Source organism: Ambystoma mexicanum, unplaced genomic scaffold, assembly GCF_040938575.1.
Source record: "Ambystoma mexicanum isolate Mex_15411 unplaced genomic scaffold, UKY_AmexF1_1 Mex_scaf46, whole genome shotgun sequence".
NCBI classification, from domain to species: Eukaryota; Metazoa; Chordata; class Amphibia; order Caudata; family Ambystomatidae; genus Ambystoma; species Ambystoma mexicanum.
Genome location: NW_027182462.1, coordinates 175872 through 200050, shown reverse-complemented (window position 1 = coordinate 200050; position 24179 = coordinate 175872). Strand labels below are relative to the sequence as shown.

The 24179-nt window shown below is 43.5% G+C and overlaps 24 non-coding genes across 24 annotated transcripts; 18 read left to right on the top strand and 6 right to left on the bottom strand.

Moving 5' to 3' along the window:
• The first annotated feature begins 521 nt into the window (after window positions 1–521).
• On the top strand, window positions 522–593 carry TRNAT-UGU (transfer RNA threonine (anticodon UGU)). Its single transcript has one exon. It is a non-coding gene; the product is annotated as a tRNA-Thr (tRNA).
• A 687-nt stretch (window positions 594–1280) lies between these two features.
• On the top strand, window positions 1281–1362 carry TRNAS-GCU (transfer RNA serine (anticodon GCU)). The gene has a single exon. It is a non-coding gene; the product is annotated as a tRNA-Ser (tRNA).
• A 546-nt stretch (window positions 1363–1908) lies between these two features.
• TRNAT-CGU (transfer RNA threonine (anticodon CGU)) lies at window positions 1909–1980 on the top strand. The gene has a single exon. It is a non-coding gene; the product is annotated as a tRNA-Thr (tRNA).
• Window positions 1981–3464: 1484 nt separating this feature from the next.
• TRNAI-UAU (transfer RNA isoleucine (anticodon UAU)) lies at window positions 3465–3559 on the bottom strand. The gene is made up of 2 exons: window positions 3522–3559; window positions 3465–3500 (listed from the first exon to the last, which is right to left on the bottom strand). It is a non-coding gene; the product is annotated as a tRNA-Ile (tRNA).
• Window positions 3560–4581: 1022 nt separating this feature from the next.
• On the top strand, window positions 4582–4653 carry TRNAT-UGU (transfer RNA threonine (anticodon UGU)). Its single transcript has one exon. It is a non-coding gene; the product is annotated as a tRNA-Thr (tRNA).
• A 687-nt stretch (window positions 4654–5340) lies between these two features.
• Window positions 5341–5422, top strand: TRNAS-GCU (transfer RNA serine (anticodon GCU)). Its single transcript has one exon. It is a non-coding gene; the product is annotated as a tRNA-Ser (tRNA).
• Window positions 5423–5968: 546 nt separating this feature from the next.
• On the top strand, window positions 5969–6040 carry TRNAT-CGU (transfer RNA threonine (anticodon CGU)). Its single transcript has one exon. It is a non-coding gene; the product is annotated as a tRNA-Thr (tRNA).
• A 1490-nt stretch (window positions 6041–7530) lies between these two features.
• TRNAI-UAU (transfer RNA isoleucine (anticodon UAU)) lies at window positions 7531–7625 on the bottom strand. The gene is made up of 2 exons: window positions 7588–7625; window positions 7531–7566 (listed from the first exon to the last, which is right to left on the bottom strand). It is a non-coding gene; the product is annotated as a tRNA-Ile (tRNA).
• A 1022-nt stretch (window positions 7626–8647) lies between these two features.
• Window positions 8648–8719, top strand: TRNAT-UGU (transfer RNA threonine (anticodon UGU)). Its single transcript has one exon. It is a non-coding gene; the product is annotated as a tRNA-Thr (tRNA).
• Window positions 8720–9406: 687 nt separating this feature from the next.
• TRNAS-GCU (transfer RNA serine (anticodon GCU)) lies at window positions 9407–9488 on the top strand. Its single transcript has one exon. It is a non-coding gene; the product is annotated as a tRNA-Ser (tRNA).
• Window positions 9489–10034: 546 nt separating this feature from the next.
• Window positions 10035–10106, top strand: TRNAT-CGU (transfer RNA threonine (anticodon CGU)). Its single transcript has one exon. It is a non-coding gene; the product is annotated as a tRNA-Thr (tRNA).
• Window positions 10107–11594: 1488 nt separating this feature from the next.
• Window positions 11595–11689, bottom strand: TRNAI-UAU (transfer RNA isoleucine (anticodon UAU)). The gene is made up of 2 exons: window positions 11652–11689; window positions 11595–11630 (listed from the first exon to the last, which is right to left on the bottom strand). It is a non-coding gene; the product is annotated as a tRNA-Ile (tRNA).
• A 1022-nt stretch (window positions 11690–12711) lies between these two features.
• On the top strand, window positions 12712–12783 carry TRNAT-UGU (transfer RNA threonine (anticodon UGU)). The gene has a single exon. It is a non-coding gene; the product is annotated as a tRNA-Thr (tRNA).
• Window positions 12784–13470: 687 nt separating this feature from the next.
• Window positions 13471–13552, top strand: TRNAS-GCU (transfer RNA serine (anticodon GCU)). The gene has a single exon. It is a non-coding gene; the product is annotated as a tRNA-Ser (tRNA).
• A 546-nt stretch (window positions 13553–14098) lies between these two features.
• Window positions 14099–14170, top strand: TRNAT-CGU (transfer RNA threonine (anticodon CGU)). The gene has a single exon. It is a non-coding gene; the product is annotated as a tRNA-Thr (tRNA).
• A 1488-nt stretch (window positions 14171–15658) lies between these two features.
• TRNAI-UAU (transfer RNA isoleucine (anticodon UAU)) lies at window positions 15659–15753 on the bottom strand. The gene is made up of 2 exons: window positions 15716–15753; window positions 15659–15694 (listed from the first exon to the last, which is right to left on the bottom strand). It is a non-coding gene; the product is annotated as a tRNA-Ile (tRNA).
• A 1022-nt stretch (window positions 15754–16775) lies between these two features.
• On the top strand, window positions 16776–16847 carry TRNAT-UGU (transfer RNA threonine (anticodon UGU)). The gene has a single exon. It is a non-coding gene; the product is annotated as a tRNA-Thr (tRNA).
• A 687-nt stretch (window positions 16848–17534) lies between these two features.
• TRNAS-GCU (transfer RNA serine (anticodon GCU)) lies at window positions 17535–17616 on the top strand. The gene has a single exon. It is a non-coding gene; the product is annotated as a tRNA-Ser (tRNA).
• A 546-nt stretch (window positions 17617–18162) lies between these two features.
• On the top strand, window positions 18163–18234 carry TRNAT-CGU (transfer RNA threonine (anticodon CGU)). Its single transcript has one exon. It is a non-coding gene; the product is annotated as a tRNA-Thr (tRNA).
• Window positions 18235–19722: 1488 nt separating this feature from the next.
• TRNAI-UAU (transfer RNA isoleucine (anticodon UAU)) lies at window positions 19723–19817 on the bottom strand. The gene is made up of 2 exons: window positions 19780–19817; window positions 19723–19758 (listed from the first exon to the last, which is right to left on the bottom strand). It is a non-coding gene; the product is annotated as a tRNA-Ile (tRNA).
• Window positions 19818–20839: 1022 nt separating this feature from the next.
• On the top strand, window positions 20840–20911 carry TRNAT-UGU (transfer RNA threonine (anticodon UGU)). Its single transcript has one exon. It is a non-coding gene; the product is annotated as a tRNA-Thr (tRNA).
• Window positions 20912–21598: 687 nt separating this feature from the next.
• On the top strand, window positions 21599–21680 carry TRNAS-GCU (transfer RNA serine (anticodon GCU)). Its single transcript has one exon. It is a non-coding gene; the product is annotated as a tRNA-Ser (tRNA).
• A 546-nt stretch (window positions 21681–22226) lies between these two features.
• On the top strand, window positions 22227–22298 carry TRNAT-CGU (transfer RNA threonine (anticodon CGU)). Its single transcript has one exon. It is a non-coding gene; the product is annotated as a tRNA-Thr (tRNA).
• A 1488-nt stretch (window positions 22299–23786) lies between these two features.
• Window positions 23787–23881, bottom strand: TRNAI-UAU (transfer RNA isoleucine (anticodon UAU)). Its single transcript has 2 exons — window positions 23844–23881; window positions 23787–23822 (listed from the first exon to the last, which is right to left on the bottom strand). It is a non-coding gene; the product is annotated as a tRNA-Ile (tRNA).
• Window positions 23882–24179: the final 298 nt, after the last annotated feature.

Here is a 24179-nt window from a genome sequence, read left to right as displayed (position 1 = left end):
AGGCGATGGACTGCTAATCTGCTGTACACGCGTGGTTTCGAATCCCACCTTTGTCGATTTTAACTTTTGAAATCTTTTTTAAACATCTGCATTGCTCTAAGCACCATTGCCATTGGCTTTCAAAGAACATACAGACAAAAGTGAAAATATGCATGTTAGTTGATTAAGAAGGACACAAACAAGGTTGTCGTGTTACTGGCAGGAATGCAATCTGCTGTGCTTGACTACCCTTTGAGCCAGAATCCGGATAGAAATTTAAAAAAGCAAAGGTAATATCCATATTGTCTCTCTGCTGCCATGTACATGTTTTTTTCAACTTTCACGCATCACATCTCCTCATTAGTCACCCTAAAATTGCACGGAATACGCACAAATTAGCTGCTCCTCAAAAAATCGGCCAGAAAAAAACAGGTCAAATCACAATCATATACATACATTCTCACACACCCTTCAAATATGTCTACCCAGTAAACATCATGTTGTGTGCTCGTTGTGTTGCTGTTATGCGTCGTAACCTGAGGGGCTCTGTAGCTCAGTGGCAGAGCACTGGTCTTGTAAACCAGGGGTCGTGAGTTCGATCCTCATCAGGGCCTCCAAATAGTAATTTTCTTGAACATTGTTGAATAGGAACTGATATTGCACATTGTACCTGTGCAACCTTTTACCAATGGATTCGGGCCTATAACAAAGCCACAAGCGCAAGGTGTCTGAATAGTCTGTGGGGAAGGTCGGCTTTCTGGACCTAATTTCTTCAAGAAAAAGACCTTGATAATTTTGTGATGACAGATGCAGATGATCACGGTGAAGCCCTTACTCTATTGAACAGTACAGCGGTTCTGGGTTGCACGCCTTTCTCTATTTTCAGGGACGTTGATGTGGCAAAATTTAATTGGAAAAGGGTTATTGCCATCACTCACTATTTAAATTCAATGACATCACAGGAAGCAGCAGCATCTGAACTTTGATCTTGGCTGGAAACGTTGAATGATGCCAAACACTGGGAAACTGGAGCTTGCGTTATGCTGGTTTTACTACTAATGGTGTGCCATACGGAAGCTCAAGCACCTTCCTCTGGATTAGTGTTGTGAACCCTCCAGGAGCTCTAGTTATATTTTTCTGAACTTCAACTTGATGTGTTTATCTATCAATGGCCGGGTAAGGAAGAACGAGTCAACGATCTTGTTTCTATTATGACAAACATGATCTATTTTTCACTGACTTTGCACCACCATTGTTTTATCTCTTCTTTAAGCATGGGATTCGAGCACCGTTCCCAAACAGACGAGGTGGCCGAGTGGTTAAGGCGATGGACTGCTAATCCATTGTGCTCTGCACGCGTGGGTTCGAATCCCACCTTCGTCGTATTTTTTCTTTATAGTCTGCATTTAAACATAGACCAAAGTCTTTCAACCTCCCTGTGAAAGACAGGAATGAGTACAGATATGGAAATAGAGATGTAAAAATAAGTTCATTGGTGCAGGCGGAGAATGAAATTAGTCAAAGACTTTCCTCGTAGGTTTCCATTCTTTACTATTATAGGAGCCAAAATCAGCGCAGTTAGTAAACTCCCAAGCTTACATCCCAAATTCTTTTTTCTTTTAGTTGTCTGCCTTTTACATGTTCCTTTTGCCATCGTTCTGACCTGCTATCTAAACTCATGAACCTGTTCAGCATCCTACTCAATACATACATACCCGTAAAAGTACATACTCAAACGCATACCGACAATGTATCACCAACATAAGCACACACGCTTTCGCAAATCAGATGTATGATGACGTACTGAACACATGCAGAGATATACAGCCATTTTTACACAACCAGAAATTCATATACCTGGAGATCTACCTAGGTAAAAACCATGGTTTCTTTGCACTTTCTGTTGTTGGCTGTGAGCAAGCAGCAGGTGGCCTTGTAGCTCAGTGGCAGAGCACTGGTCTCGTAAACCAGGGGTCATGAGTTCAAACCTCATCAGGGCCTCGGGCGGATTATTTTCAAAAAGCACGGGGAAGAGAAGCCAGAGTTGCACCATCTACAGAGAACCTTTTATGACGGGATGCATCCTCATAATTGAAGTCTTCCACAGAAGGAGTGAAATAGAGTTCGAGAGGAAGGCCTAATGTTTTCAGGCAAAGACTGACAAAAACCTTGCAATGTCGCATGTAGCTGCTTTGGTGAAAAGACTGTTCAAGTTCACAATGCAACGGAGGGGTGTTCCCCATCTCCATACAATCATCTCTTTGATAATGTAAACGTGCCAGGCGTGTTGAAAGACAAAGACAGACACAACCGCACATACCAGTTGAAGAAAGACAGCCAGCAAACACATTTGTATAGAGGTAAGCAAGCCTCAATTAGAGATGTGAGTCCCTCCGTTTCTGCGGGAGTCCACAAGTTTAATAAAAAATGAACACATATCTTTCATGTTCTAATGATTACCAATCTTTCTGATTAGCTCTGCATAGCTCCAATGGCTATGTGTGTGTGTGTGTGTGTATGTGCCCGTGTGTGTAGGGGAAGGGGTCGGTAGATGTGTTCACGCAGAGCAAGTTGCATACATCGCCAACAGCCATTCTCTCCTGCTCCTGTGCATCCAGTTCGGAAGCGAACCCACCCAATTGTTCTATATGTCTGCTACCCTGACCGCATTCACACATCATTGGCTATTAGTATGCAGCTTGTGGGCGCTGTCAATGGGATATAAGCACCATTCCCCATGTCTGCAATAGCTAGACCAGATTCTGAGGTATGATGAGCAGGGGTCCAGGCACTTCGCCTGACGAACGCCTGACAAACGCCGGGCTTAGCCCTGAGGGGCCTAACTGGGCATGGCCCTGTGTAAGGTAGGGTGAGCAGGGGACCACTTGCAACTAACCTTCGGCACCAATCAGGCATGGAGAGGTCTGTGCAAATGCCCAGCCCTTTAGCAATCTCGATCTGCAAAACCTTCAACTCCTAATTCTCATGGCTCCCAGAAGCCCTAGCCCATATGCAAATGAGGCGAGTTCCTATCAGCATCCTTGTTCTGCTTGATTTTATCAAAGTGACTGCCTGATTAGTGAAAGGGTATTTATTCTCAGAGGTTTGCTTCAAAGGCGATAATGCAGTAAATAGACAACATTATTCTTTGTAAGTTGATATTGTCTCCTGGATCCTACTCCAGTAACCCTTTTTCTACCTTTACAAATGTCTTCCGTAAGTGGTGCTCAGCAGAAAATGGAGTATAATAACAGTTGACATTTTTTATTTTCTGTTCTATTTTCAAAAACCCTCCGTAGCTGTATTTAAAGCGCAAACACCCCATAAATAACTTGCAATGAGTATTCCATGTCTAAAAGGCAGAGGAGCTGTCATACAACATTAACTGACAATCAAGGAAACCTTGAGGTGAACCAAAAAATGTCCAGAACATTTATTGGTTCAATAATTCAGTTTTGAGGTGAATTAGTAAAAAGTTCCAAAGTTGCTCCAGGTGAGGCTTGAACTCACAACCTCGGCATTGCTCACTGCATGTACTGCTGTATAAGTACCGCGCGCTAACCGATTGCGCCACTGGAGCTGCTGTGTTTTGGTTTTCGACATGAAACTACACCCACAAACACACACACAAGTGTACAAAAGCACCCACAAGCTCTGGCATTGTCTTTTTAGCTGACACCAAATTATGGGTGCCTTGTAGTGCCCATATTGTGCCACTGGAGCTTACCTTTTAGCCTGATATACACTTTGCCACTGATGTTCAGCCAATGGTGCAGTCAAATGTCCCTTCTACATTTTTGTCATGCTGCAGGCAGTGCCACTGGAGCCAGCATGATGCTCTTCCTCATATTCAACACGTGTCAATTGAAACACCTCCCAATGTCATCTTGGCGATGCCTATAAACACCCCAGGACTTTGATGAATTTTTCTCAACAGCAAGTGAGGCAGTTTTCCTGCAAACGGCTGGATGTACCTCAACAAGGAACGCATTGTGGTTCTATTTTGAAGATGTTTGTGTTATTACCTGTAAAGACTTGAATGCCTAACATAATCCCTGTAGACGAGGTGGCCGAGTGGTTAAGGCGATGGACTGCTAATCTGCTGTACACGCGTGGTTTCGAATCCCACCTTTGTCGATTTTAACTTTTGAAATCTTTTTTAAACATCTGCATTGCTCTAAGCACCATTGCCATTGGCTTTCAAAGAACATACAGACAAAAGTGAAAATATGCATGTTAGTTGATTAAGAAGGACACAAACAAGGTTGTCGTGTTACTGGCAGGAATGCAATCTGCTGTGCTTGACTACCCTTTGAGCCAGAATCCGGATAGAAATTTAAAAAAGCAAAGGTAATATCCATATTGTCTCTCTGCTGCCATGTACATGTTTTTTTCAACTTTCACGCATCACATCTCCTCATTAGTCACCCTAAAATTGCACGGAATACGCACAAATTAGCTGCTCCTCAAAAAATCGGCCAGAAAAAAACAGGTCAAATCACAATCATATACATACATTCTCACACACCCTTCAAATATGTCTACCCAGTAAACATCATGTTGTGTGCTCGTTGTGTTGCTGTTATGCGTCGTAACCTGAGGGGCTCTGTAGCTCAGTGGCAGAGCACTGGTCTTGTAAACCAGGGGTCGTGAGTTCGATCCTCATCAGGGCCTCCAAATGGTAATTTTCTTGAACATTGTTGAATAGGAACTGATATTGCACATTGTACCTGTGCAACCTTTTACCAATGGATTCGGGCCTATAACAAAGCCACAAGCGCAAGGTGTCTGAATAGTCTGTGGGGAAGGTCGGCTTTCTGGACCTAATTTCTTCAAGAAAAAGACCTTGATAATTTTGTGATGACAGATGCAGATGATCACGGTGAAGCCCTTACTCTATTGAACAGTACAGCGGTTCTGGGTTGCACGCCTTTCTCTATTTTCAGGGACGTTGATGTGGCAAAATTTAATTGGAAAAGGGTTATTGCCATCACTCACTATTTAAATTCAATGACATCACAGGAAGCAGCAGCATCTGAACTTTGATCTTGGCTGGAAACGTTGAATGATGCCAAACACTGGGAAACTGGAGCTTGCGTTATGCTGGTTTTACTACTAATGGTGTGCCATACGGAAGCTCAAGCACCTTCCTCTGGATTAGTGTTGTGAACCCTCCAGGAGCTCTTGTTATATTTTTCTGAACTTCAACTTGATGTGTTTATCTATCAATGGCCGGGTAAGGAAGAACGAGTCAACGATCTTGTTTCTATTATGACAAACATGATCTATTTTTCACTGACTTTGCACCACCATTGTTTTATCTCTTCTTTAAGCATGGGATTCGAGCACCGTTCCCAAACAGACAAGGTGGCCGAGTGGTTAAGGCGATGGACTGCTAATCCATTGTGCTCTGCACGCGTGGGTTCGAATCCCACCTTCGTCGTATTTTTTCTTTATAGTCTGCATTTAAACATAGACCAAAGTCTTTCAACCTCCCTGTGAAAGACAGGAATGAGTACAGATATGGAAATAGAGATGTAAAAATAAGTTCATTGGTGCAGGCGGAGAATGAAATTAGTCAAAGACTTTCCTCGTAGGTTTCCATTCTTTACTATTATAGGAGCCAAAATCAGCGCAGTTAGTAAACTCCCAAGCTTACATCCCAAATTCTTTTTTCTTTTAGTTGTCTGCCTTTTACATGTTCCTTTTGCCATCATTCTGACCTGCTATCTAAACTCATGAACCTGTTCAGCATCCTACTCAATACATACATACCCGTAAAAGTACATACTCAAACGCATACCGACAATGTATCACCAACATAAGCACACACGCTTTCGCAAATCAGATGTATGATGACGTACTGAACACATGCAGAGATATACAGCCATTTTTACACAACCAGAAATTCATATACCTGGAGATCTACCTAGGTAAAAACCATGGTTTCTTTGCACTTTCTGTTGTTGGCTGTGAGCAAGCAGCAGGTGGCCTTGTAGCTCAGTGGCAGAGCACTGGTCTCGTAAACCAGGGGTCATGAGTTCAAACCTCATCAGGGCCTCGGGCGGATTATTTTCAAAAAGCACGGGGAAGAGAAGCCAGAGTTGCACCATCTACAGAGAACCTTTTATGACGGGATGCATCCTCATAATTGAAGTCTTCCACAGAAGGAGTGAAATAGAGTTCGAGAGGAAGGCCTAATGTTTTCAGGCAAAGACTGACAAAAACCTTGCAATGTCGCATGTAGCTGCTTTGGTGAAAAGACTGTTCAAGTTCACAATGCAACGGAGGGGTGTTCCCCATCTCCATACAATCATCTCTTTGATAATGTAAACGTGCCAGGCGTGTTGAAAGACAAAGACAGACACAACTGCACATACCAGTTGAAGAAAGACAGCCAGCAAACACATTTGTATAGAGGTAAGCAAGCCTCAATTAGAGATGTGAGTCCCTCCGTTTCTGCGGGAGTCCACAAGTTTAATAAAAAATGAACACATATCTTTCATGTTCTAATGATTACCAATCTTTCTGATTAGCTCTGCATAGCTCCAATGGCTATGTGTGTGTGTGTGTGTGTGTATGTGCCCGTGTGTGTAGGGGAAGGGGTCGGTAGATGTGTTCACGCAGAGCAAGTTGCATACATCGCCAACAGCCATTCTCTCCTGCTCCTGTGCATCCAGTTCGGAAGCGAACCCACCCAATTGTTCTATATGTCTGCTACCCTGACCGCATTCACACATCATTGGCTATTAGTATGCAGCTTGTGGGCGCTGTCAATGGGATATAAGCACCATTCCCCATGTCTGCAATAGCTAGACCAGATTCTGAGGTATGATGAGCAGGGGTCCAGGCACTTCGCCTGACGAACGCCGGGCTTAGCCCTGCCGGGCCTAGCCCTGAGGGGCCTAACTGGGCATGGCCCTGTGTAAGGTAGGGTGAGCAGGGGACCACTTGCAACTAACCTTCGGCACCAATCAGGCATGGAGAGGTCTGTGCAAATGCCCAGCCCTTTAGCAATCTCGATCTGCAAAACCTTCAACTCCTAATTCTCATGGCTCCCAGAAGCCCTAGCCCATATGCAAATGAGGCGAGTTCCTATCAGCATCCTTGTTCTGCTTGATTTTATCAAAGTGACTGCCTGATTAGTGAAAGGGTATTTATTCTCAGAGGTTTGCTTCAAAGGCGATAATGCAGTAAATAGACAACATTATTCTTTGTAAGTTGATATTGTCTCCTGGATCCTACTCCAGTAACCCTTTTTCTACCTTTACAAATGTCTTCCGTAAGTGGTGCTCAGCAGAAAATGGAGTATAATAACAGTTGACATTTTTTATTTTCTGTTCTATTTTCAAAAACCCTCCGTAGCTGTATTTAAAGCGCAAACACCCCATAAATAACTTGCAATGAGTATTCCATGTCTAAAAGGCAGAGGAGCTGTCATACAACATTAACTGACAATCAAGGAAACCTTGAGGTGAACCAAAAAATGTCCAGAACATTTATTGGTTCAATAATTCAGTTTTGAGGTGAATTAGTAAAAAGTTCCAAAGTTGCTCCAGGTGAGGCTTGAACTCACAACCTCGGCATTGCTCACTGCATGTACTGCTGTATAAGTACCGCGCGCTAACCGATTGCGCCACTGGAGCTGCTGTGTTTTGGTTTTCGACATGAAACTACACCCACAAACACACACACAAGTGTACAAAAGCACCCACAAGCTCTGGCATTGTCTTTTTAGCTGACACCAAATTATGGGTGCCTTGTAGTGCCCATATTGTGCCACTGGAGCTTACCTTTTAGCCTGATATACACTTTGCCACTGATGTTCAGCCAATGGTGCAGTCAAATGTCCCTTCTACATTTTTGTCATGCTGCAGGCAGTGCCACTGGAGCCAGCATGATGCTCTTCCTCATATTCAACACGTGTCAATTGAAACACCTCCCAATGTCATCTTGGCGATGCCTATAAACACCCCAGGACTTTGATGAATTTTTCTCAACAGCAAGTGAGGCAGTTTTCCTGCAAACGGCTGGATGTACCTCAACAAGGAACGCATTGTGGTTCTATTTTGAAGATGTTTGTGTTATTACCTGTAAAGACTTGAATGCCTAACATAATCCCTGTAGACGAGGTGGCCGAGTGGTTAAGGCGATGGACTGCTAATCTGCTGTACACGCGTGGTTTCGAATCCCACCTTTGTCGATTTTAACTTTTGAAATCTTTTTTAAACATCTGCATTGCTCTAAGCACCATTGCCATTGGCTTTCAAAGAACATACAGACAAAAGTGAAAATATGCATGTTAGTTGATTAAGAAGGACACAAACAAGGTTGTCGTGTTACTGGCAGGAATGCAATCTGCTGTGCTTGACTACCCTTTGAGCCAGAATCCGGATAGAAATTTAAAAAAGCAAAGGTAATATCCATATTGTCTCTCTGCTGCCATGTACATGTTTTTTTCAACTTTCACGCATCACATCTCCTCATTAGTCACCCTAAAATTGCACGGAATACGCACAAATTAGCTGCTCCTCAAAAAATCGGCCAGAAAAAAACAGGTCAAATCACAATCATATACATACATTCTCACACACCCTTCAAATATGTCTACCCAGTAAACATCATGTTGTGTGCTCGTTGTGTTGCTGTTATGCGTCGTAACCTGAGGGGCTCTGTAGCTCAGTGGCAGAGCACTGGTCTTGTAAACCAGGGGTCGTGAGTTCGATCCTCATCAGGGCCTCCAAATGGTAATTTTCTTGAACATTGTTGAATAGGAACTGATATTGCACATTGTACCTGTGCAACCTTTTACCAATGGATTCGGGCCTATAACAAAGCCACAAGCACAAGGTGTCTGAATAGTCTGTGGGGAAGGTCGGCTTTCTGGACCTAATTTCTTCAAGAAAAAGACCTTGATAATTTTGTGATGACAGATGCAGATGATCACGGTGAAGCCCTTACTCTATTGAACAGTACAGCGGTTCTGGGTTGCACGCCTTTCTCTATTTTCAGGGACGTTGATGTGGCAAAATTTAATTGGAAAAGGGTTATTGCCATCACTCACTATTTAAATTCAATGACATCACAGGAAGCAGCAGCATCTGAACTTTGATCTTGGCTGGAAACGTTGAATGATGCCAAACACTGGGAAACTGGAGCTTGCGTTATGCTGGTTTTACTACTAATGGTGTGCCATACGGAAGCTCAAGCACCTTCCTCTGGATTAGTGTTGTGAACCCTCCAGGAGCTCTTGTTATATTTTTCTGAACTTCAACTTGATGTGTTTATCTATCAATGGCCGGGTAAGGAAGAACGAGTCAACGATCTTGTTTCTATTATGACAAACATGATCTATTTTTCACTGACTTTGCACCACCATTGTTTTATCTCTTCTTTAAGCATGGGATTCGAGCACCGTTCCCAAACAGACGAGGTGGCCGAGTGGTTAAGGCGATGGACTGCTAATCCATTGTGCTCTGCACGCGTGGTTTCGAATCCCACCTTTGTCGTATTTTTTCTTTATAGTCTGCATTTAAACATAGACCAAAGTCTTTCAACCTCCCTGTGAAAGACAGGAATGAGTACAGATATGGAAATAGAGATGTAAAAATAAGTTCATTGGTGCAGGCGGAGAATGAAATTAGTCAAAGACTTTCCTCGTAGGTTTCCATTCTTTACTATTATAGGAGCCAAAATCAGCGCAGTTAGTAAACTCCCAAGCTTACATCCCAAATTCTTTTTTCTTTTAGTTGTCTGCCTTTTACATGTTCCTTTTGCCATCATTCTGACCTGCTATCTAAACTCATGAACCTGTTCAGCATCCTACTCAATACATACATACCCGTAAAAGTACATACTCAAACGCATACCGACAATGTATCACCAACATAAGCACACACGCTTTCGCAAATCAGATGTATGATGACGTACTGAACACATGCAGAGATATACAGCCATTTTTACACAACCAGAAATTCATATACCTGGAGATCTACCTAGGTAAAAACCATGGTTTCTTTGCACTTTCTGTTGTTGGCTGTGAGCAAGCAGCAGGTGGCCTTGTAGCTCAGTGGCAGAGCACTGGTCTCGTAAACCAGGGGTCATGAGTTCAAACCTCATCAGGGCCTCGGGCGGATTATTTTCAAAAAGCACGGGGAAGAGAAGCCAGAGTTGCACCATCTACAGAGAACCTTTTATGACGGGATGCATCCTCATAATTGAAGTCTTCCACAGAAGGAGTGAAATAGAGTTCGAGAGGAAGGCCTAATGTTTTCAGGCAAAGACTGACAAAAACCTTGCAATGTCGCATGTAGCTGCTTTGGTGAAAAGACTGTTCAAGTTCACAATGCAACGGAGGGGTGTTCCCCATCTCCATACAATCATCTCTTTGATAATGTAAACGTGCCAGGCGTGTTGAAAGACAAAGACAGACACAACCGCACATACCAGTTGAAGAAAGACAGCCAGCAAACACATTTGTATAGAGGTAAGCAAGCCTCAATTAGAGATGTGAGTCCCTCCGTTTCTGCGGGAGTCCACAAGTTTAATAAAAAATGAACACATATCTTTCATGTTCTAATGATTACCAATCTTTCTGATTAGCTCTGCATAGCTCCAATGGCTATGTGTGTGTGTGTGTGTGTATGTGCCCGTGTGTGTAGGGGAAGGGGTCGGTAGATGTGTTCACGCAGAGCAAGTTGCATACATCGCCAACAGCCATTCTCTCCTGCTCCTGTGCATCCAGTTCGGAAGCGAACCCACCCAATTGTTCTATATGTCTGCTACCCTGACCGCATTCACACATCATTGGCTATTAGTATGCAGCTTGTGGGCGCTGTCAATGGGATATAAGCACCATTCCCCATGTCTGCAATAGCTAGACCAGATTCTGAGGTATGATGAGCAGGGGTCCAGGCACTTTGCCTGACGAACGCCGGGCTTAGCCCTGCCGGGCCTAGCCCTGAGGGGCCTAACTGGGCATGGCCCTGTGTAAGGTAGGGTGAGCAGGGGACCACTTGCAACTAACCTTCGGCACCAATCAGGCATGGAGAGGTCTGTGCAAATGCCCAGCCCTTTAGCAATCTCGATCTGCAAAACCTTCAACTCCTAATTCTCATGGCTCCCAGAAGCCCTAGCCCATATGCAAATGAGGCGAGTTCCTATCAGCATCCTTGTTCTGCTTGATTTTATCAAAGTGACTGCCTGATTAGTGAAAGGGTATTTATTCTCAGAGGTTTGCTTCAAAGGCGATAATGCAGTAAATAGACAACATTATTCTTTGTAAGTTGATATTGTCTCCTGGATCCTACTCCAGTAACCCTTTTTCTACCTTTACAAATGTCTTCCGTAAGTGGTGCTCAGCAGAAAATGGAGTATAATAACAGTTGACATTTTTTATTTTCTGTTCTATTTTCAAAAACCCTCCGTAGCTGTATTTAAAGCGCAAACACCCCATAAATAACTTGCAATGAGTATTCCATGTCTAAAAGGCAGAGGAGCTGTCATACAACATTAACTGACAATCAAGGAAACCTTGAGGTGAACCAAAAAATGTCCAGAACATTTATTGGTTCAATAATTCAGTTTTGAGGTGAATTAGTAAAAAGTTCCAAAGTTGCTCCAGGTGAGGCTTGAACTCACAACCTCGGCATTGCTCACTGCATGTACTGCTGTATAAGTACAGCGCGCTAACCGATTGCGCCACTGGAGCTGCTGTGTTTTGGTTTTCGACATGAAACTACACCCACAAACACACACACAAGTGTACAAAAGCACCCACAAGCTCTGGCATTGTCTTTTTAGCTGACACCAAATTATGGGTGCCTTGTAGTGCCCATATTGTGCCACTGGAGCTTACCTTTTAGCCTGATATACACTTTGCCACTGATGTTCAGCCAATGGTGCAGTCAAATGTCCCTTCTACATTTTTGTCATGCTGCAGGCAGTGCCACTGGAGCCAGCATGATGCTCTTCCTCATATTCAACACGTGTCAATTGAAACACCTCCCAATGTCATCTTGGCGATGCCTATAAACACCCCAGGACTTTGATGAATTTTTCTCAACAGCAAGTGAGGCAGTTTTCCTGCAAACGGCTGGATGTACCTCAACAAGGAACGCATTGTGGTTCTATTTTGAAGATGTTTGTGTTATTACCTGTAAAGACTTGAATGCCTAACATAATCCCTGTAGACGAGGTGGCCGAGTGGTTAAGGCGATGGACTGCTAATCTGCTGTACACGCGTGGTTTCGAATCCCACCTTTGTCGATTTTAACTTTTGAAATCTTTTTTAAACATCTGCATTGCTCTAAGCACCATTGCCATTGGCTTTCAAAGAACATACAGACAAAAGTGAAAATATGCATGTTAGTTGATTAAGAAGGACACAAACAAGGTTGTCGTGTTACTGGCAGGAATGCAATCTGCTGTGCTTGACTACCCTTTGAGCCAGAATCCGGATAGAAATTTAAAAAAGCAAAGGTAATATCCATATTGTCTCTCTGCTGCCATGTACATGTTTTTTTCAACTTTCACGCATCACATCTCCTCATTAGTCACCCTAAAATTGCACGGAATACGCACAAATTAGCTGCTCCTCAAAAAATCGGCCAGAAAAAAACAGGTCAAATCACAATCATATACATACATTCTCACACACCCTTCAAATATGTCTACCCAGTAAACATCATGTTGTGTGCTCGTTGTGTTGCTGTTATGCGTCGTAACCTGAGGGGCTCTGTAGCTCAGTGGCAGAGCACTGGTCTTGTAAACCAGGGGTCGTGAGTTCGATCCTCATCAGGGCCTCCAAATGGTAATTTTCTTGAACATTGTTGAATAGGAACTGATATTGCACATTGTACCTGTGCAACCTTTTACCAATGGATTCGGGCCTATAACAAAGCCACAAGCGCAAGGTGTCTGAATAGTCTGTGGGGAAGGTCGGCTTTCTGGACCTAATTTCTTCAAGAAAAAGACCTTGATAATTTTGTGATGACAGATGCAGATGATCACGGTGAAGCCCTTACTCTATTGAACAGTACAGCGGTTCTGGGTTGCACGCCTTTCTCTATTTTCAGGGACGTTGATGTGGCAAAATTTAATTGGAAAAGGGTTATTGCCATCACTCACTATTTAAATTCAATGACATCACAGGAAGCAGCAGCATCTGAACTTTGATCTTGGCTGGAAACGTTGAATGATGCCAAACACTGGGAAACTGGAGCTTGCGTTATGCTGGTTTTACTACTAATGGTGTGCCATACGGAAGCTCAAGCACCTTCCTCTGGATTAGTGTTGTGAACCCTCCAGGAGCTCTTGTTATATTTTTCTGAACTTCAACTTGATGTGTTTATCTATCAATGGCCGGGTAAGGAAGAACGAGTCAACGATCTTGTTTCTATTATGACAAACATGATCTATTTTTCACTGACTTTGCACCACCATTGTTTTATCTCTTCTTTAAGCATGGGATTCGAGCACCTTTCCCAAACAGACAAGGTGGCCGAGTGGTTAAGGCGATGGACTGCTAATCCATTGTGCTCTGCACGCGTGGGTTCGAATCCCACCTTCGTCGTATTTTTTCTTTATAGTCTGCATTTAAACATAGACCAAAGTCTTTCAACCTCCCTGTGAAAGACAGGAATGAGTACAGATATGGAAATAGAGATGTAAAAATAAGTTCATTGGTGCAGGCGGAGAATGAAATTAGTCAAAGACTTTCCTCGTAGGTTTCCATTCTTTACTATTATAGGAGCCAAAATCAGCGCAGTTAGTAAACTCCCAAGCTTACATCCCAAATTCTTTTTTCTTTTAGTTGTCTGCCTTTTACATGTTCCTTTTGCCATCATTCTGACCTGCTATCTAAACTCATGAACCTGTTCAGCATCCTACTCAATACATACATACCCGTAAAAGTACATACTCAAACGCATACCGACAATGTATCACCAACATAAGCACACACGCTTTCGCAAATCAGATGTATGATGACGTACTGAACACATGCAGAGATATACAGCCATTTTTACACAACCAGAAATTCATATACCTGGAGATCTACCTAGGTAAAAACCATGGTTTCTTTGCACTTTCTGTTGTTGGCTGTGAGCAAGCAGCAGGTGGCCTTGTAGCTCAGTGGCAGAGCACTGGTCTCGTAAACCAGGGGTCATGAGTTCAAACCTCATCAGGGCCTCGGGCGGATTATTTTCAAAAAGCACGGGGAAGAGAAGCCAGAGTTGCACCATCTACAGAGAACCTTTTATGACGGGATGCATCCTCATAATTGAAGTCTTCCACAGAAGGAGTGAAATAGAGTTCGAGAGGAAGGCCTAATGTTTTCAGGCAAAGACTGACAAAAACCTTGCAATGTCGCATGTAGCTGCTTTGGTGAAAAGACTGTTCAAGTTCACAATGCAACGGAGGGGTGTTCCCCATCTCCATACAATCATCTCTTTGATAATGTAAACGTGCCAGGCGTGTTGAAAGACAAAGACAGACACAACCGCACATACCAGTTGAAGAAAGACAGCCAGCAAACACATTTGTATAGAGGTAAGCAAGCCTCAATTAGAGATGTGAGTCCCTCCGTTTCTGCGGGAGTCCACAAGTTTAATAAAAAATGAACACATATCTTTCATGTTCTAATGATTACCAATCTTTCTGATTAGCTCTGCATAGCTCCAATGGCTATGTGTGTGTGTGTGTGTGTATGTGCCCGTGTGTGTAGGGGAAGGGGTCGGTAGATGTGTTCACGCAGAGCAAGTTGCATACATCGCCAACAGCCATTCTCTCCTGCTCCTGTGCATCCAGTTCGGAAGCGAACCCACCCAATTGTTCTATATGTCTGCTACCCTGACCGCATTCACACATCATTGGCTATTAGTATGCAGCTTGTGGGCGCTGTCAATGGGATATAAGCACCATTCCCCATGTCTGCAATAGCTAGACCAGATTCTGAGGTATGATGAGCAGGGGTCCAGGCACTTCGCCTGACGAACGCCGGGCTTAGCCCTGCCGGGCCTAGCCCTGAGGGGCCTAACTGGGCATGGCCCTGTGTAAGGTAGGGTGAGCAGGGGACCACTTGCAACTAACCTTCGGCACCAATCAGGCATGGAGAGGTCTGTGCAAATGCCCAGCCCTTTAGCAATCTCGATCTGCAAAACCTTCAACTCCTAATTCTCATGGCTCCCAGAAGCCCTAGCCCATATGCAAATGAGGCGAGTTCCTATCAGCATCCTTGTTCTGCTTGATTTTATCAAAGTGACTGCCTGATTAGTGAAAGGGTATTTATTCTCAGAGGTTTGCTTCAAAGGCGATAATGCAGTAAATAGACAACATTATTCTTTGTAAGTTGATATTGTCTCCTGGATCCTACTCCAGTAACCCTTTTTCTACCTTTACAAATGTCTTCCGTAAGTGGTGCTCAGCAGAAAATGGAGTATAATAACAGTTGACATTTTTTATTTTCTGTTCTATTTTCAAAAACCCTCCGTAGCTGTATTTAAAGCGCAAACACCCCATAAATAACTTGCAATGAGTATTCCATGTCTAAAAGGCAGAGGAGCTGTCATACAACATTAACTGACAATCAAGGAAACCTTGAGGTGAACCAAAAAATGTCCAGAACATTTATTGGTTCAATAATTCAGTTTTGAGGTGAATTAGTAAAAAGTTCCAAAGTTGCTCCAGGTGAGGCTTGAACTCACAACCTCTGCATTGCTCACTGCATGTACTGCTGTATAAGTACCGCGCGCTAACCGATTGCGCCACTGGAGCTGCTGTGTTTTGGTTTTCGACATGAAACTACACCCACAAACACACACACAAGTGTACAAAAGCACCCACAAGCTCTGGCATTGTCTTTTTAGCTGACACCAAATTATGGGTGCCTTGTAGTGCCCATATTGTGCCACTGGAGCTTACCTTTTAGCCTGATATACACTTTGCCACTGATGTTCAGCCAATGGTGCAGTCAAATGTCCCTTCTACATTTTTGTCATGCTGCAGGCAGTGCCACTGGAGCCAGCATGATGCTCTTCCTCATATTCAACACGTGTCAATTGAAACACCTCCCAATGTCATCTTGGCGATGCCTATAAACACCCCAGGACTTTGATGAATTTTTCTCAACAGCAAGTGAGGCAGTTTTCCTGCAAACGGCTGGATGTACCTCAACAAGGAACGCATTGTGGTTCTATTTTGAAGATGTTTGTGTTATTACCTGTAAAGACTTGAATGCCTAACATAATCCCTGTAGACGAGGTGGCCGAGTGGTTAAGGCGATGGACTGCTAATCTGCTGTACACGCGTGGTTTCGAATCCCACCTTTGTCGATTTTAACTTTTGAAATCTTTTTTAAACATCTGCATTGCTCTAAGCACCATTGCCATTGGCTTTCAAAGAACATACAGACAAAAGTGAAAATATGCATGTTAGTTGATTAAGAAGGACACAAACAAGGTTGTCGTGTTACTGGCAGGAATGCAATCTGCTGTGCTTGACTACCCTTTGAGCCAGAATCCGGATAGAAATTTAAAAAAGCAAAGGTAATATCCATATTGTCTCTCTGCTGCCATGTACATGTTTTTTTCAACTTTCACGCATCACATCTCCTCATTAGTCACCCTAAAATTGCACGGAATACGCACAAATTAGCTGCTCCTCAAAAAATCGGCCAGAAAAAAACAGGTCAAATCACAATCATATACATACATTCTCACACACCCTTCAAATATGTCTACCCAGTAAACATCATGTTGTGTGCTCGTTGTGTTGCTGTTATGCGTCGTAACCTGAGGGGCTCTGTAGCTCAGTGGCAGAGCACTGGTCTTGTAAACCAGGGGTCGTGAGTTCGATCCTCATCAGGGCCTCCAAATGGTAATTTTCTTGAACATTGTTGAATAGGAACTGATATTGCACATTGTACCTGTGCAACCTTTTACCAATGGATTCGGGCCTATAACAAAGCCACAAGCGCAAGGTGTCTGAATAGTCTGTGGGGAAGGTCGGCTTTCTGGACCTAATTTCTTCAAGAAAAAGACCTTGATAATTTTGTGATGACAGATGCAGATGATCACGGTGAAGCCCTTACTCTATTGAACAGTACAGCGGTTCTGGGTTGCACGCCTTTCTCTATTTTCAGGGACGTTGATGTGGCAAAATTTAATTGGAAAAGGGTTATTGCCATCACTCACTATTTAAATTCAATGACATCACAGGAAGCAGCAGCATCTGAACTTTGATCTTGGCTGGAAACGTTGAATGATGCCAAACACTGGGAAACTGGAGCTTGCGTTATGCTGGTTTTACTACTAATGGTGTGCCATACGGAAGCTCAAGCACCTTCCTCTGGATTAGTGTTGTGAACCCTCCAGGAGCTCTTGTTATATTTTTCTGAACTTCAACTTGATGTGTTTATCTATCAATGGCCGGGTAAGGAAGAACGAGTCAACGATCTTGTTTCTATTATGACAAACATGATCTATTTTTCACTGACTTTGCACCACCATTGTTTTATCTCTTCTTTAAGCATGGGATTCGAGCACCGTTCCCAAGCAGACGAGGTGGCCGAGTGGTTAAGGCGATGGACTGCTAATCCATTGTGCTCTGCACGCGTGGTTTCGAATCCCACCTTTGTCGTATTTTTTCTTTATAGTCTGCATTTAAACATAGACCAAAGTCTTTCAACCTCCCTGTGAAAGACAGGAATGAGTACAGATATGGAAATAGAGATGTAAAAATAAGTTCATTGGTGCAGGCGGAGAATGAAATTAGTCAAAGACTTTCCTCGTAGGTTTCCATTCTTTACTATTATAGGAGCCAAAATCAGCGCAGTTAGTAAACTCCCAAGCTTACATCCCAAATTCTTTTTTCTTTTAGTTGTCTGCCTTTTACATGTTCCTTTTGCCATCATTCTGACCTGCTATCTAAACTCATGAACCTGTTCAGCATCCTACTCAATACATACATACCCGTAAAAGTACATACTCAAACGCATACCGACAATGTATCACCAACATAAGCACACACGCTTTCGCAAATCAGATGTATGATGACGTACTGAACACATGCAGAGATATACAGCCATTTTTACACAACCAGAAATTCATATACCTGGAGATCTACCTAGGTAAAAACCATGGTTTCTTTGCACTTTCTGTTGTTGGCTGTGAGCAAGCAGCAGGTGGCCTTGTAGCTCAGTGGCAGAGCACTGGTCTCGTAAACCAGGGGTCATGAGTTCAAACCTCATCAGGGCCTCGGGCGGATTATTTTCAAAAAGCACGGGGAAGAGAAGCCAGAGTTGCACCATCTACAGAGAACCTTTTATGACGGGATGCATCCTCATAATTGAAGTCTTCCACAGAAGGAGTGAAATAGAGTTCGAGAGGAAGGCCTAATGTTTTCAGGCAAAGACTGACAAAAACCTTGCAATGTCGCATGTAGCTGCTTTGGTGAAAAGACTGTTCAAGTTCACAATGCAACGGAGGGGTGTTCCCCATCTCCATACAATCATCTCTTTGATAATGTAAACGTGCCAGGCGTGTTGAAAGACAAAGACAGACACAACCGCACATACCAGTTGAAGAAAGACAGCCAGCAAACACATTTGTATAGAGGTAAGCAAGCCTCAATTAGAGATGTGAGTCCCTCCGTTTCTGCGGGAGTCCACAAGTTTAATAAAAAATGAACACATATCTTTCATGTTCTAATGATTACCAATCTTTCTGATTAGCTCTGCATAGCTCCAATGGCTATGTGTGTGTGTGTGTGTGTATGTGCCCGTGTGTGTAGGGGAAGGGGTCGGTAGATGTGTTCACGCAGAGCAAGTTGCATACATCGCCAACAGCCATTCTCTCCTGCTCCTGTGCATCCAGTTCGGAAGCGAACCCACCCAATTGTTCTATATGTCTGCTACCCTGACCGCATTCACACATCATTGGCTATTAGTATGCAGCTTGTGGGCGCTGTCAATGGGATATAAGCACCATTCCCCATGTCTGCAATAGCTAGACCAGATTCTGAGGTATGATGAGCAGGGGTCCAGGCACTTCGCCTGACGAACGCCGGGCTTAGCCCTGCCGGGCCTAGCCCTGAGGGGCCTAACTGGGCATGGCCCTGTGTAAGGTAGGGTGAGCAGGGGACCACTTGCAACTAACCTTCGGCACCAATCAGGCATGGAGAGGTCTGTGCAAATGCCCAGCCCTTTAGCAATCTCGATCTGCAAAACCTTCAACTCCTAATTCTCATGGCTCCCAGAAGCCCTAGCCCATATGCAAATGAGGCGAGTTCCTATCAGCATCCTTGTTCTGCTTGATTTTATCAAAGTGACTGCCTGATTAGTGAAAGGGTATTTATTCTCAGAGGTTTGCTTCAAAGGCGATAATGCAGTAAATAGACAACATTATTCTTTGTAAGTTGATATTGTCTCCTGGATCCTACTCCAGTAACCCTTTTTCTACCTTTACAAATGTCTTCCGTAAGTGGTGCTCAGCAGAAAATGGAGTATAATAACAGTTGACATTTTTTATTTTCTGTTCTATTTTCAAAAACCCTCCGTAGCTGTATTTAAAGCGCAAACACCCCATAAATAACTTGCAATGAGTATTCCATGTCTAAAAGGCAGAGGAGCTGTCATACAACATTAACTGACAATCAAGGAAACCTTGAGGTGAACCAAAAAATGTCCAGAACATTTATTGGTTCAATAATTCAGTTTTGAGGTGAATTAGTAAAAAGTTCCAAAGTTGCTCCAGGTGAGGCTTGAACTCACAACCTCGGCATTGCTCACTGCATGTACTGCTGTATAAGTACCGCGCGCTAACCGATTGCGCCACTGGAGCTGCTGTGTTTTGGTTTTCGACATGAAACTACACCCACAAACACACACACAAGTGTACAAAAGCACCCACAAGCTCTGGCATTGTCTTTTTAGCTGACACCAAATTATGGGTGCCTTGTAGTGCCCATATTGTGCCACTGGAGCTTACCTTTTAGCCTGATATACACTTTGCCACTGATGTTCAGCCAATGGTGCAGTCAAATGTCCCTTCTACATTTTTGTCATGCTGCAGGCAGTGCCACTGGAGCCAGCATGATGCTCTTCCTCATATTCAACACGTGTCAATTGAAACACCTCCCAATGTCATCTTGGCGATGCCTATAAACACCCCAGGACTTTGATGAATTTTTCTCAACAGCAAGTGAGGCAGTTTTCCTGCAAACGGCTGGATGTACCTCAACAAGGAACGCATTGTGGTTCTATTTTGAAGATGTTTGTGTTATTACCTGTAAAGACTTGAATGCCTAACATAATCCCTGTAGACGAGGTGGCCGAGTGGTTAAGGCGATGGACTGCTAATCTGCTGTACACGCGTGGTTTCGAATCCCACCTTTGTCGATTTTAACTTTTGAAATCTTTTTTAAACATCTGCATTGCTCTAAGCACCATTGCCATTGGCTTTCAAAGAACATACAGACAAAAGTGAAAATATGCATGTTAGTTGATTAAGAAGGACACAAACAAGGTTGTCGTGTCACTGGCAGGAATGCAATCTGCTGTGCTTGACTACCCTTTGAGCCAGAATCCGGATAGAAATTTAAAAAAGCAAAGGTAATATCCATATTGTCTCTCTGCTGCCATGTACATGTTTTTTTCAACTTTCACGCATCACATCTCCTCATTAGTCACCCTAAAATTGCACGGAATACGCACAAATTAGCTGCTCCTCAAAAAATCGGCCAGAAAAAAACAGGTCAAATCACAATCATATACATACATTCTCACACACCCTTCAAATATGTCTACCCAGTAAACATCATGTTGTGTGCTCGTTGTGTTGCTGTTATGCGTCGTAACCTGAGGGGCTCTGTAGCTCAGTGGCAGAGCACTGGTCTTGTAAACCAGGGGTCGTGAGTTCGATCCTCATCAGGGCCTCCAAATGGTAATTTTCTTGAACATTGTTGAATAGGAACTGATATTGCACATTGTACCTGTGCAACCTTTTACCAATGGATTCGGGCCTATAACAAAGCCACAAGCGCAAGGTGTCTGAATAGTCTGTGGGGAAGGTCGGCTTTCTGGACCTAATTTCTTCAAGAAAAAGACCTTGATAATTTTGTGATGACAGATGCAGATGATCACGGTGAAGCCCTTACTCTATTGAACAGTACAGCGGTTCTGGGTTGCACGCCTTTCTCTATTTTCAGGGACGTTGATGTGGCAAAATTTAATTGGAAAAGGGTTATTGCCATCACTCACTATTTAAATTCAATGACATCACAGGAAGCAGCAGCATCTGAACTTTGATCTTGGCTGGAAACGTTGAATGATGCCAAACACTGGGAAACTGGAGCTTGCGTTATGCTGGTTTTACTACTAATGGTGTGCCATACGGAAGCTCAAGCACCTTCCTCTGGATTAGTGTTGTGAACCCTCCAGGAGCTCTAGTTATATTTTTCTGAACTTCAACTTGATGTGTTTATCTATCAATGGCCGGGTAAGGAAGAACGAGTCAACGATCTTGTTTCTATTATGACAAACATGATCTATTTTTCACTGACTTTGCACCACCATTGTTTTATCTCTTCTTTAAGCATGGGATTCGAGCACCGTTCCCAAACAGACGAGGTGGCCGAGTGGTTAAGGCGATGGACTGCTAATCCATTGTGCTCTGCACGCGTGGGTTCGAATCCCACCTTCGTCGTATTTTTTCTTTATAGTCTGCATTTAAACATAGACCAAAGTCTTTCAACCTCCCTGTGAAAGACAGGAATGAGTACAGATATGGAAATAGAGATGTAAAAATAAGTTCATTGGTGCAGGCGGAGAATGAAATTAGTCAAAGACTTTCCTCGTAGGTTTCCATTCTTTACTATTATAGGAGCCAAAATCAGCGCAGTTAGTAAACTCCCAAGCTTACATCCCAAATTCTTTTTTCTTTTAGTTGTCTGCCTTTTACATGTTCCTTTTGCCATCATTCTGACCTGCTATCTAAACTCATGAACCTGTTCAGCATCCTACTCAATACATACATACCCGTAAAAGTACATACTCAAACGCATACCGACAATGTATCACCAACATAAGCACACACGCTTTCGCAAATCAGATGTATGATGACGTACTGAACACATGCAGAGATATACAGCCATTTTTACACAACCAGAAATTCATATACCTGGAGATCTACCTAGGTAAAAACCATGGTTTCTTTGCACTTTATGTTGTTGGCTATGTGCAAGCAGCAGGTGGCCTTGTAGCTCAGTGGCAGAGCACTGGTCTCGTAAACCAGGGGTCATGAGTTCAAACCTCATCAGGGCCTCGGGCGGATTATTTTCAAAAAGCACGGGGAAGAGAAGCCAGAGTTGCACCATCTACAGAGAACCTTTTATGACGGGATGCATCCTCATAATTGAAGTCTTCCACAGAAGGAGTGAAATAGAGTTCGAGAGGAAGGCCTAATGTTTTCAGGCAAAGACTGACAAAAACCTTGCAATGTCGCATGTAGCTGCTTTGGTGAAAAGACTGTTCAAGTTCACAATGCAACGGAGGGGTGTTCCCCATCTCCATACAATCATCTCTTTGATAATGTAAACGTGCCAGGCGTGTTGAAAGACAAAGACAGACACAACCGCACATACCAGTTGAAGAAAGACAGCCAGCAAACACATTTGTATAGAGGTAAGCAAGCCTCAATTAGAGATGTGAGTCCCTCCGTTTCTGCGGGAGTCCACAAGTTTAATAAAAAATGAACACATATCTTTCATGTTCTAATGATTACCAATCTTTCTGATTAGCTCTGCATAGCTCCAATGGCTATGTGTGTGTGTGTGTGTGTATGTGCCCGTGTGTGTAGGGGAAGGGGTCGGTAGATGTGTTCACGCAGAGCAAGTTGCATACATCGCCAACAGCCATTCTCTCCTGCTCCTGTGCATCCAGTTCGGAAGCGAACCCACCCAATTGTTCTATATGTCTGCTACCCTGACCGCATTCACACATCATTGGCTATTAGTATGCAGCTTGTGGGCGCTGTCAATGGGATATAAGCACCATTCCCCATGTCTGCAATAGCTAGACCAGATTCTGAGGTATGATGAGCAGGGGTCCAGGCACTTCGCCTGACGAACGCCGGGCTTAGCCCTGCCGGGCCTAGCCCTGAGGGGCCTAACTGGGCATGGCCCTGTGTAAGGTAGGGTGAGCAGGGGACCACTTGCAACTAACCTTCGGCACCAATCAGGCATGGAGAGGTCTGTGCAAATGCCCAGCCCTTTAGCAATCTCGATCTGCAAAACCTTCAACTCCTAATTCTCATGGCTCCCAGAAGCCCTAGCCCATATGCAAATGAGGCGAGTTCCTATCAGCATCCTTGTTCTGCTTGATTTTATCAAAGTGACTGCCTGATTAGTGAAAGGGTATTTATTCTCAGAGGTTTGCTTCAAAGGCGATAATGCAGTAAATAGACAACATTATTCTTTGTAAGTTGATATTGTCTCCTGGATCCTACTCCAGTAACCCTTTTTCTACCTTTACAAATGTCTTCCGTAAGTGGTGCTCAGCAGAAAATGGAGTATAATAACAGTTGACATTTTTTATTTTCTGTTCTATTTTCAAAAACCCTCCGTAGCTGTATTTAAAGCGCAAACACCCCATAAATAACTTGCAATGAGTATTCCATGTCTAAAAGGCAGAGGAGCTGTCATACAACATTAACTGACAATCAAGGAAACCTTGAGGTGAACCAAAAAATGTCCAGAACATTTATTGGTTCAATAATTCAGTTTTGAGGTGAATTAGTAAAAAGTTCCAAAGTTGCTCCAGGTGAGGCTTGAACTCACAACCTCGGCATTGCTCACTGCATGTACTGCTGTATAAGTACCGCGCGCTAACCGATTGCGCCACTGGAGCTGCTGTGTTTTGGTTTTCGACATGAAACTACACCCACAAACACACACACAAGTGTACAAAAGCACCCACAAGCTCTGGCATTGTCTTTTTAGCTGACACCAAATTATGGGTGCCTTGTAGTGCCCATATTGTGCCACTGGAGCTTACCTTTTAGCCTGATATACACTTTGCCACTGATGTTCAGCCAATGGTGCAGTCAAATGTCCCTTCTACATTTTTGTCATGCTGCAGGCAGTGCCACTGGAGCCAGCATGATGCTCTTCCTCATATTCAACACGTGTCAATTGAAACACCTCCC